The sequence below is a fragment of the Ricinus communis genome, chromosome 10 (genome assembly GCF_019578655.1).
Source record: "Ricinus communis isolate WT05 ecotype wild-type chromosome 10, ASM1957865v1, whole genome shotgun sequence".
Classification (NCBI taxonomy): Eukaryota; Viridiplantae; Streptophyta; class Magnoliopsida; order Malpighiales; family Euphorbiaceae; genus Ricinus; species Ricinus communis.
Window position 1 is genome coordinate 25074923 of NC_063265.1, and position 9915 is coordinate 25084837.

Consider the following 9915-nt stretch of genomic DNA (forward strand, 5'->3'; position numbering starts at 1 on the left):
CTTAGATGCACTTGATGGGGCGACCATAGATGATCGATTTCCGGAAGAACATTTGTATGTCACTCGGTATACACTGATACTCCCTGGTTTTCCCGATTATGCTAACTATTTGGTTGCTAGGGTTCTACCAAAGGGTATGACGTGTCGTGAAAGAAGAAATTCTTATTTGATTTGAAATACTATATTTGGGAAGATCCCTTTTGTTTAAAGTATATGCGGATCGGGTGATTGGCCGTTGTGTATATGGTGAGGAGACTCTCCAAATATTGAAGCAATGCCATGAGGGACCCACTGGAGGTCATCAATGAGCCATCTGCGAGGAAGGTCTTTGAGGCGGGGATTCTATTGGCCTACGCTCTTCCAAGATGCACGGAAATTTGTTAAGGTTTGTGACCCTTGCCGGTAGCGGGTAATATCTCTTCTCGTGATGAGATGCCCCGAACCGAGTGTGCAAGTCGTTGAGATTTTTGATGTCCGGGGCATCGACTTCATGGGACCCTTTCCCTCTTAGGTATGGTAATAAGTACATTCACAGTTCTTTGTTGAATATTTCTCTAAGTGGCACAGGCTCGGTATGTGCTTGATGATGCTAGGGTTGTCTGCGGGTTCCTTAAGCGATTGTTTGCTAGGTTTGGCATACCTAGGGGCGCTTATTAGTGATAGAGGAACACATTTCGCAACACCCAATTAGAGAAAGTACTTAAGCGATGCGGAGTTACTCATGGTTCTCTACTCCTCACCCAGACTAGTGGGTAGGTTGGGGTAACTAATAGGGGTATTAAGCGTATTTTAGAGAGGCAGATTAGTACCGATTAGGAAGAATTTGGACTCTTAAGTTAGATGATGCATTATGGGGCGTTTAGGACTACTTTTAGGACATCTATAGGTTTCATACCTATCGCCTTGTTTATGGAAAGTCATGTCATTTGCACATTGAGTTAGAGCATAGGGCACTTTGGGCCCTTAGAACTTGTAACTTTGATATTGATTATGCGGTGGGAGGCGGCAATGGCGGTGAGTGAGCTAGATGAGTGGCGCCCGGTGGGCATCTGAAAACTCCTCAACTTACAAAGCAAGGACTAAGAAATGGCATGATCAGAAGGATTCGTGAGCCTAAGGAATTTCGGGTTGGGGATCGAGTGTTGCTTTACAACTCTCGCCTTCGTCTGTTCCGGGAAGCTCTGAGACTCGTTAGTGCGGACCATTTCAAATCGGACAAGTCTTTCCATATGGAGTGGTAGAGTTGCATCATCCGGAGAAGGGGAACTTCAAAGTGAGCGGCCATCGGCTAAAGCAATATCATTGTAACTCGTTGGATAGTGAGCAGCGAGTTGACTGGCTTTGTATGCCGCAGAAGGGTGATCCGAATGAGTCACGCTTAAGACTCGCAAATAAGCACTTGTACATTCGACTTGGATTATACTTTCATGTTTTTAATTAGTTGTGATTGTTTCATTATTTTCATTTGACTTTATTATAGTTGCTTAAAAATAATTAGGTTAATTTTAATTTTCCGACTTATAGAATCGAAGAGGACAAACTCTTCCGTTTGACCATATCTACTTGTTTAATGATCTAATTACATGCGTATGTGTTAATTATAGGTATGGGGGCAAGGCGACTCGAGTCGGCAAAGGCAAGCCCAGGAAAAACTCTGTTTCACCCACGGTTTCCGTGGCCATCACAGGCTGTATCACCGGTGTCGATAATGCGGCGGAGTCAAGACCGTGTTGAAGGATAAAGAGTAATTGTCACGCGGCTTGGAAAGCGACGGGACCTGACCCTAGCCGTCTTTGGGAAGCCTGGCCGTTATGATCTTGCGTGCGAGGAGCATCCAAAGAAGGCTAAAGGATCGTGAGGCGAGTCCTAGCCGTCTTCGATCGTGACCTTACCACCGTGTTGGCTTGAGTACTATAAGAAGTGGAGGCCTCCGAAATTTTGCTTCCCTTTTGTTTTCTTAGCTCGAAGGTGTTGTTCTTATACCTATCTCACCCTTCTCACTTCCTAAGCGAACTCGAGTAAGTCCCTTCATTTGTTGCATTATATTTTTTTATTATTATGATTTCACTTCTATTTTAGACATATACTTTTGTTAGGACATGCTAGGATATTTTGGTGGCTCTATATTGTAACTATATGACCTTGGTTAGGTTAATCTACATTAGTTGTTGTGTTTGTGGTGTAGTTGGTTATGAAATTGATAAGTGTGGGGTTTTGGTGGAAATAAAATGTACTCTGACATGTGCAAGCATGAATAATGTTTAGATTTAAATTGCAATTCTTTGGTTCATGATAAATTGGATTGATATATATTGGTTTATTTATAAGTTTTGGTTAGTGAAGTATAATCATTATGATGTTGATTCGGTAGATTATTTCTTTCATTAACTTGAATTTTTACAAAAACTAATAATTCGTTGCATTAGGTGATATATTGGACGCGATAAATCTCGTGAAAGCAAGCTGAAGCAGCGTCGCTACCGTGGCGATCGCGTGGTGAAGAGCGTCTTCCTCCGCGGCGCGAACCGGCACCGGCACTTCCACCTCCACCACCACGTGAAATAGTCAGACCTCGAAGAGCACTGCTGTGAATCCATCCACACTGGCCGTCATCCATTACGGACATTCCCTAATCTGAGACAATGAAAGTAGATTCCAAGTCATGAGATGGAAGCAAGTGATGGCGGGCCGTTGCATAGACTTCACATCCACAGAGAGTGGGATTGGCTCGAGATGTGCACACAACTGATCGGAGACTACGCCATATGCGAGATTCTTTGACATCATTGAGCCAACCTACTAGTGAGCTTACGATCGGAGTTCCTCGGCACCTTCTTCATGCGACGGATCCTGGCGCGGCTGATGCAATTTATTTTAGGCTTGGGGGAAGGGAGTTCTCGATGTCGGTCCCACAATTTGGAATGCATTTGGGATTATGGGTGAACAAGAAATCTCGGGGGAGGAGTATCGGGGTTGTCTCTACATCCACCCAATTTCATATGGCGCCATGTGGGATTCATTGGTAATGAGGCCGGAAACATACTACCCAAGCGGGTCTAAGGCATCTAGCCTCTGGGACCATCTCACTACATTCATACCCTACTACCTTACACCATTCTGGTGAGGGGGCGGTTTAGGGCGATCCTGGGGTGATGTCTTTATTCTCTAGGCTATGCAACATCGGAAGAAGCTAGACTTAGGATATTTATCGGCTCGCCAAGTCCGTTCATTTATAGTAGGCCTTGGGAAGAAGATGCATTGTTGTTTCCCGGTCCGTGTGTGACTAGGTTAGCTAAGAGACTAGATGTATTGGACTGTCGCCGGAGCTTTCAAATATTGGTGACATGACACCACTAGGGATCGGACAAATGATCAACATGCGGATGATCACGGCCACTTAGACATCCACATGGTATTGAATATAGGCTCGTGAGCCTGATAGTCGGGGAAGCTATAGAGGTAATTGGGGAGCCCGACATCCGTCGGTTTGGATTCCGGATGTTAGGATTCCTAACCCGACTAGAGTGTTTATGCCTTCTTACGGAGCCTCATCCTCTCATTCGGTAGAGCCATCGAGCGTCGGATCGGTGCTTTGGTAGTAGTCTAGATCAGTCTGCGATCAATGACGATGCCGAGTTTGTGCGGTTTCAAGAAGAAACGAAGGCCGCAGTTAGGCGGTTTGAGCGATACACTTCAACAGTTCTGAGTGGTTTAGAAAGATAGGCCACCCAGACGGACTTCATAGTAGTGCGGATTCAAAAGATGCAAGAGGTTTGAGCCTGAAATCAACGGCTCATTGATGATATGGAGTTCGATTTGGCGACATGCTTCCGAGACCACGATCCACCACCACAACCTCCCTCGTGAATTTCCACCTTTGACTTCGAGCGGATCCAACCCGGTGAGGATACACTGGTGAGACTCTAGCGGAAAGAAAAAAATTTGTGATATTTTCCTCCATCCTTTTTCTTTATTTTATTTATTTATTTATTTATTTTTATTTATTTTCTTTCAATTTGTTATCTCCTTTTACTTTCTTGCTTGTAGCTTGTTTACTTTTATGTTATTTCCTTGCACTTGTTTGTTTATGTTAAGTAGAACACTATGCCTTTTTAATTAAAAAAAAAAATTCAGCATGATCTTCCATAACCATAATGTGTGAATCATATGCTTCCTCAGTCTAAATCTCTCTAACACTGTGGACAGTGTTATACTAAAATGTGGGGTAGGGACCTATCGATGTTGTGCCTATCTTGAGTTTTGTTTTAATTAAGTAGTTGATGACTTTTTTTTCTCCTTTGAATGGATTCCCTTATAGCTTTTATCGAACCTTGTTCGGAAGAAGGCAATGAATAAATCTCTCAACTACAATCCAGCCAGGTAAAACTGGTATTTTTCCTTAATTCTTCCATATTACTTTATCGTAGATATAGAACACTGTTAATATTGCTGCTTATTATTGTGATTGTTGTTTAAACTTTGGGTTGAGAATTCATGCAATTTTAAATCACTCGAATGGTGAGATTTTGAGCCAATTGGTGCATCACTATTATGCTCCCTTTTCTTTCATTAGTGAGCATTTCTGAGAATCTCTGTTTACAGAACTTGCTTTATGATATCTGTTGAAATTACATGAATTGTCAATAATTGTGAGATGATTTGGGCACTTAGGATTTACACAATTTGGCCAAAAAGCCTAACCCTATTTTTCCCTTAGTGAACCAATTTTGAGCCTTAGCCATTCCTTTCGTGACAATAATAACGGTGACACTCATCTTATCACTTCTATTCATTTGACCATTCTTTCTACCATTATTGCTGGAAATTATATAAGTTATGCTGCATTTTACTTTGGATCAATCTGCATTCATATATTTCACTAAGTTGCTAGATTTTTCATAGATGCTCCCTTCAATTATTGTATGTGTCAATAACCAACAACTCCTACATAAGCTGTTGTAATATATATACATAGTATATATATTTATATATAAAAAAAAAACAAACAAAAAAAAAGTAGAAAGTATTAATTTAGTTCATTTTGAGCATCATCTTATTTTTAGAGCAACTTAGTGTTCATTTTGGTACAGCACTTGATCCTTCATTACTTTCTTGCATTACTTGCTTAACTTCCAGCAACTTGTAGCCTACTTTCCATATTTATACGTACCTTACCTTAACCCCATTACAACCTGGCTCAAGACCCTTTGATCATGATTATTGATTATTTCGTAGTAGTGGAGATTGAATCCATAAGCAAGCCTATGGTAAGCACTTTTACGTATTTTTGCGTTGAGGCTTGGCGATCTTCTTTCACCTATATACACTTGTGTGTTTTGAGTGATATCTTGTGAGGCATGTTTCTCAATTTCTTAATTTAGATGGTTTATCATTTTAACTTTAGCAACTTTATTAAGTTTGCTCTTTCTCTTAAGGATTTAGTGATTTGGGGATTTTGGGAAAAATCATTACGGAGTTTTGAAATTTGTTTTGAGCTAACCTCCTGCAATGCAGTTGATTGAGTTATTTGATATCTTTTGAGGAGTGAGTTGTAAATTGCTTGAGGACAAGCAAAAGTTTAAGTATGGGGTAATTTGATAAGCATCATACTACACATGTTTTCATGCCCGATTGTTCACATTTTTATGCATGATTATCCCGTTTTATGCTAGAATCACCTGTCTTTTGTTTCCCTTTTCGTTTCAGGTCATTTTCAAAGGACACCATCAGTAATCGAGGAAAATACGTGTGATTACGGAGGAAAATCCATCAAATTGGGCGAGAACAAGCACCCCGAGGGTTGAGCACGGCCTGGACTCCGGCCGTGCTGAATTATCAAGAGGCTATCCCTAATTGTGCCATTCAGCACGACTTTCGTAGCCACCACGGCCTCCGGCCACGACTGTGGTGGATCGGCCTGCCAGGCCGCGATGCGGAAGGAGTCGGCCGGCTTGGGCACGGCTTTGTGGTGGCTCGGCCTAGCAGACTCCACAGTTGACCTGACTGGACTCGGCCGTCTTGAATCATCCTGACTTGGACTCGGTCGTCTTGAATCAACTATATAGGCGATTTTGAATTCTAATTGAAGGGGACGATTTTTGGACTCGATTCCAAGAACACACTTAATCAAATATTTCCTATACCTCGATTGTAGACTAGGGAGAGATCAATTTTCATCAATTGAAGGGGGATTCCACTTATTCCAACATCGAATTGAAGATCAAGACAAACTTTGGAAGCATTCAAGAGGCAACTAGGGTTTGAGATTTTGAATTTGCAAATTTAGGGTTTCTCATTCGACTTGAAAGAGAAGGGTGTACATACCTTTAATTTGTTTTTCCTTATTTTGTTCTTTAATTGCTTTGACTATGAACATGAGCGGCTAGATCTTTTGAATCCATTAGGGTTCACCTTTGTTGATGGATTATGCTTAATTGTTAGTTTTTATAATTGTCATTCTTGCAATCTTCTTGCTATTCGGTAATAAAAGTTTGATGCGGTTAATTTGAGACGTTGGATTAATTGTTTATTAGGTTGTTTCTTGACATTGAGAAATGCTTGTTATAAACTGGATTTTGAATAGTAAGGACTGGTAGTTAACACTTAGAGATGAGGTTGATTTACTCGCCCGGATTAAGAACTATAACTCTTAATAGTCTTAAATCATACTTAATGCTAATTTGCAGTGTCGATAGGAAGAGATTCCATTAGGTTAGTGCAGGGTTTAGGAATCAGTAAGCTCGAGAGGCAAGGATTCAATTCGAGGATTTAAACGCGGGTAAGCAAGATCGGCAATCCATAAAATTCATCTTTAGAATTCCATCACTTAGGCTCCCTTTTGGATTTATTTCTCTCTTTACAATTGTCTTTTAATTGTCCATTGTTGTCCTTCATTTACTTAATTGCACTCATAACCATTACCGGTATGTTAGAACTTTCACACCCTATTTCGGACTAGATAACATAGCAAGCGGTAGTAACTCGAGGTTCACCCGATCTCGGGGATCGACCTTGATACTCACTAGTGCTGAAATTTTGCATCGGTAGGTTCTTGCCTTAGGTGTAGGTTGCATAAAGAGCCGTCAAGTTTTGGCGCGGATTGTCGAGCTGTATTGGTGAACTAGAGTGAATTGTTTTTGTGTTAATTTAGTCATTATTTATTTTATTCATTTATTCTTTAATTTTATTATTATTTATTATTATATTATTTTTGTTGATCGGTGGTTGTGTGGACTTTCGATTTGAGGTACTTTATGACCGGGGAGCTCAAACTCGAATCTTATAGAGCCTCTATCGATCCGAGCGATCCCTCGGACTCTTAAGGAAGAGGTTGCAATTAGAAGAGGAGGAGATTGAGGTTGAGGTACTGTGGATAGACTAGACACGATGGAAAACCATGACCCCCGGCAAGTGAGGATCGGGGGCGATGTCGAGTTTACTCGACCATCTTTGGATGGGACGAAAACTAGTATAGTCGGACTACTGTGTGGCCAACAATTTTGAGATAAAGGCCAATGTTATCCGGATGATCCAACAAAGCGTGCAGTTTGGAGGATTGCCCGGCCGAGGATCCCAATGCACATATCTCCAACTTTTGGAGATTTGTGACACATTCAAAATAAATGGAATAGCAAGTGATGCCATTCAATTTGAGATTGTTTCCATTTTCCTTGAGGGACAGAGCAAAGAGATGGTTGCAATCTCTTCCACAGACGATCACTACACGAAAGGCGTTGGCCGAAAAATTTTATATAAGTATTTTCCTCCCGCTAAAACTACTAAACTTAGAAATGACATATCTTCTTTTGTGCGGTTTGATGATGAAAGCATGTACGATGCATGGGAGAGATTTAAAGATCTTTTGAGATCTTTGCCCACATCACGGATTGCCGGTGTGGATGCAGTTCGGACCTTCTGACGGGTTGAACCTCGCAGCGAGGCGAGATGGTGGATCTTTGCGGCCGGTAGGCGCTAAGCGGTAAGGCCTTTAGAACAAGCTCGAGAACTTGTGCAATTTCATGCTTATTGATCTTTAGAACAATTACTTTTATATTAAACATAGTTGTATGAACTTAGTGTTAGAATAACTTATGTCGGATTTTTGGTAATCGGTGAAGTGTGACTTTCCGTTTGATTTACTTACTTGATCTCTGACTTTAAATGTGTACGTATATGTATGTCGAATGCGGTGGGGAGCTTGGCGACTCGAGATGGCGAAGGAAGCCGAGTGCTGCTTTCACCATGGTTTCAGTGGCCATCACGGGCTACAACACGGTAGTGCTCAGCCTGCAGTAGGAGTCAAGCCCGTGGTGAGAAAGGCTAACAAAAGCACAACAAACTTAGCGGTGAAGCACGGCAAAGGCACAGGCGTGACACGACGTCTTGGTCGGCTTCTGTTTGTGCACCCACCCGTGTCAAATGGTGCACCATTGAAGCATAAGAGCTCAGCAAGGGCCGAGTCCTGGCCGTGCTAATCAGCACGGCCTTACCCTCGCCCGTGCTGACCCCCATGCCTATAAAAAGGGAAGCTTTTAAAAATTTTGCTATCCCTTTTCTAAGCTCCAAGGTGTTGTTTTCTTCCATTTCTCTCATCCTTTTTAACTTTCTCAGCAATTCCAAGTAAGTCTCTTCACTTTTTGCTTTTATTTATTTTTAATTTGGTTTTTCTTTTATGCATATACTTTATTTAGGACGTGCTAGTATGTTTTGGTAGTTTTACGTTGTTACACTGCTTCAATATGACCTCAGTTAGATTTAATTTACATTAGTTGTTATGTTTGCTGTGAAGTCGATTATGAAAATGATAAGTGTGGGGTTTAGCGGAAATAAAGTTTGTCTATGGCATTCTATTATGAATAATTGTTAGAATAAAGTTGCGTTAGTTGGTGCACGATAAAGTATGTTGAAATGTATCTGTTAATTAGTTTATGCAGGAGATTAAGGCTTTAGTCTTTTGTTAAGTCTAAAGTTTTCTGTTAGTCGAATTATAGCCGTTATGCTATTTAATTTTCGGTAGGATTTTTGATTAACTTGATTTCTTATACGAATAACTAATGATTCATTGCATTAGGTAATATGACGGACCGCGATCAATCCCGTAGAAAGTAACCGAAACACGTCGCTACCAGCAAGCGATCGCGTGGCGAAGGAACATCTTCCTTCACAGCATCAGAACCAGCACCAGCACCAGCACCAACACCTCTACCTCTACCGCAACAGTAACAAGTCTGAGCTCGAAGAGCACCAGTTGCAAATCCACTTGCACCTGGTCGTCATCCATTGTGGACATTCCTTAATGCAGATAATAAAAGTTGATTCCAAGTCATGAGATGGAAGCAAGTGATGGCGGGTCGTTGCATCGATTTCGTATCCTTGGAAAGATTGGGATTGGTTCAGGATGTACGCATTCTGTTCGAGACTCTAAACAAGTATACTCCTCTTACAGGGCTGTTTTTGCATAGTAAAAAATATACCCCTCTTATTGTGTTGTTTTCTCATACTAAGAAATATACTCATCTCATAATGTTGTTTTGGCTTACTCACATATGTACCCCCTATTACAGGGTTGTTTTCTCATAATCACAAATATACCCTTCTTACGGGGTTATTTTCTATTACAAATATATCCTTGTTACATAGTTGTTTTCTTATATTAAAAAATGTGCCCCCTCTTACGAGATTGTTTTCTTATACTCATAAATGCAGCCTTCTTACTGGATTGTTTCCTCATTATCAAAATACACAAGAATACAATTACAACAAAGAGTAAAGGTAGAGAAACCCGATTACACCCTTGGATGAGAGTAAACAGCCCCAAATTCCTCTTGCTCGAATTGAATCGATTCTTGTTCCTCTTGCTCGATTTGAAAACCAATCAACGAACCTCGCCCAATCTTCAATCCTTAAAGGGAATCA

The 9915-nt window shown here is 41.0% G+C and overlaps 1 non-coding gene across 1 annotated transcript; it reads right to left on the reverse strand.

The window, feature by feature from the left end:
- Positions 1–7780: 7780 nt before the first annotated feature.
- Positions 7781–7888, reverse strand: LOC112535663. The gene has a single exon (XR_003079747.2). It is a non-coding gene; the product is annotated as a small nucleolar RNA R71 (small nucleolar RNA).
- Positions 7889–9915: the final 2027 nt, after the last annotated feature.